Source organism: Silene latifolia, unplaced genomic scaffold, assembly GCF_048544455.1.
Source record: "Silene latifolia isolate original U9 population unplaced genomic scaffold, ASM4854445v1 scaffold_463, whole genome shotgun sequence".
NCBI lineage: Eukaryota > Viridiplantae > Streptophyta > Magnoliopsida > Caryophyllales > Caryophyllaceae > Silene > Silene latifolia.
The window spans coordinates 55,033-58,028 of record NW_027413380.1 but is presented as its reverse complement, the minus strand read 5'-3'; positions in this window follow the sequence as shown (position 1 = coordinate 58,028).

Genomic DNA, 2,996 nt, shown 5'->3' with positions numbered 1-2,996 from the left:
TCACCATCCTCAAACATGTGGCCAAACTAAGGTCTCCAATAAGACCTTACGAAGGATAATGAGGTGCATAGTCAGCAATTCCTTGAAGGATTCAGATCTGAAACTGTCACAAGCCGAGTTTGCATTCAAAAGATCCTCATCTACTGCAACTCGTCATAGTCCATTTGAGATAGTCTATAGGGTTAATCCACTGATGACTTTAGAACTATCCAATATTCCAAGAGGGGAGGTGAACTTTGATGCTAAGGGCAGAGCTAAGCATATGCTAAAAATGTATGAATCAGTCAAGAGGCAAATTTAAACGACCAATGAGAAATATAAGAAGTAGTCTAAAGTCCCTCAAAAGAAGAAAGAGTTAATGCCATGGGATTTCGTTTGGATTCATCTGAGAAAAGAAAGGTTCCCAGCAAGGAGGATTAAAAAACTAATGCCAAGAGCTGATGGCCCCTTTGAAATTGTTGAAAGGATTGGGTAAAATGCCTACATGGTTGATCTACCCGGTGACTATGAAGTACATGGTACTTTCCATGTGGGAGATCTCAGTCTATATTATGAGTCAAATGATGAGGAGTTTACCGGCTTGAGGACAAGCCATGTTCAACCAAGGGAGGTCTGCAGTGCTAAGGATCGGGCCTACCATGATCGGTAGCAAAAAAAAAAGCCACACCACTCTTATAATGGCCACTACCAGGTCTGCTTGGAGAGGTCAAAAGTATAAGTACAAGCCCAACCACCAGCTGCCACCATGGCCAGCTGAACTTTGATGAAATAAGATTAGAAAAGTCCTAGAGATCGAGGCTTAATTCACACTACATTCCAGAGAAAACCAAGCTGAAACAAGTTGCAGATACAGACATAAAGCATAAAGCAGATTGCCATTTTTTGCTAAACAAAGGGAGAGTTGTTGCCAAGTTCATTTTTGTTTATCTCTCCATGTTTCAGATGTCACCCGGAGCCAAAGTCAAGGCATCAAATGCATCCACTCGTCCTTATACTCCCAGCCAAAGCAACACAATAGTTAAGGAAGCAAAGTGTCACTATTAGCTGCAATTTTCTTTTGTTTTGTTTCAGTTTGCTTTAAATCCTTTTGTGATCATTGTAAACTATTTCCATCACTTTGTTTATATCCTAAAAACTAGTCCTGGCTCTTAGATGAGATTTCTAGGGTTATTTTGTAACAGAATTCCAAGGGAGAGGCATATATAAGGACCTCAAACCCTTATGCATTGAGGCAGCTTTTGATGAAAATTAAACCTGAGATTTCTTGCAATTTCAAACCTCTTTAACTTTTGTTTAGTCTGTAGTTAAGAGTCAGGTAGGTTAACATCTTGTGCTTAGACTGTAGATGTTAAACAAGGTCTGTTAGTGAAGCATATTCAATCCTGCTTAGTCTGTGGGTTTTTTGGCTTTGTTGTTGGCTTGAATTGTTCAATTGTTTATGATTGGCTATGATAAATCCCAATTTAAGTTGTCGAAATTGTTGTCTTACATCCTTGTGAATATTAAGTGGGATTTGAGTTGATAATTATATCATTTCGTCCTTATTCAATCCCAAATATTAATCCTGTGACAAACTGTTAGTGAAAATCTACTTAGAGTTAGTTTACACAGTAAAATGATTTGTCACCAAGTTTTATAAGTTTAGAAGGTGGTGATTGTGTCTCAGTTCTTGTCAGATTCACATCATTTCTGTCAAGTCCTTGGGTTATACATTGCAACAAGTCTATCTTTGTAACGTTAAATTGACTCGTAGGTATTGTATTTGATTTTAGAAACCCATTTCGAGCCATTCGCCTTCTTGTGAGGCAGAAGATGTTCGAGTGTCCAAGTATTATTTCTTTCAAGAGCGTCGATTTCATTTTTCATTGTTTCACGCAATTGAGGTACCTGCATAGCTTCGTTAAAAGAACTTGGCTCGTGATTTTTGGTCACGGCCGCTAGAAAACGTTTATTGTTAGTAGAAAACTTATCATAATGAACGTAATACGAAATTGTATACCGAGTACCTAAGGCCGATGATGGTGCAACGAGGAGATGTGTCGAGGGTCCAAGAGGAGGTCAAACAAAGCCATTGAGGCGTGAGCTTTGTATCTTTGTGCTATGCCCCTTTCCCATTTTTGAGGAATCGGTTATGGGGACATCGGGTTGGTCAAGATGTGACGTGATGACTTGAGTAGTGTCAATGATAGGTGTGGAATCATAGGTGGCGGGAATGTCGTGATTGACACCATGGTTAGGGCCAGTGTCTGTATGAGCCGTAGGAGAGCTTTGTGATGGTGTAGTGGTTGAGTTGGGTGTCGAGATGATAATATTTTCAATAGGTGTGAAGGTATCGTGAAGAAACGTAGGCATGTCATGTAGAGTGTCATGAATATTTAACGAGTGCTACGGAAATTCATGTTCAATAAAAACCACATTTCAAGAAGAAAAATGGGTACTAGTGTCCAAGTCGTAGACAGGCCAACCCTTCTTACCAAATGGGTAGCCCAAAAACACGTATTTTCGACCTCGAGGAGCAAATTTTTCACGTGAACGACTAATGTTTTTGGCGTAACAAAGACACCCGAAAGTGCGTATGTGACTCAAGGATGGAGGTTTATTAAAAAGAACTTGGTATGGTGTTTTTCCATTGTGTATGGTAGACGGAGTACGATTAATAAGATAGATGGTGTGGACAAGGCCCTCGGGAACTGCGTCCGCGGGATCCACACTAGGCATAATCGACTCGAGGTTCTTTCGAATCGAATTAAGACATATTAGAGTCGCCACCAAGTTTTTTGGGAACTTGGAACCGTTCAAGTCAACTTTACACCTTTCATCGAAAAGCATAAAGCCAATCGACTACGAGTGATTAAAGATAAAGACTTGTACCCTATATCACTCGATTTGAATGACTCTCGTAATCCAATGGTATTTAGACGGATCCACAAACCATAGATCTTGAGTAAGGGGTGAGGGTACGTGTTGGGAAGCCCATAAGGACACCCAACCCCGCC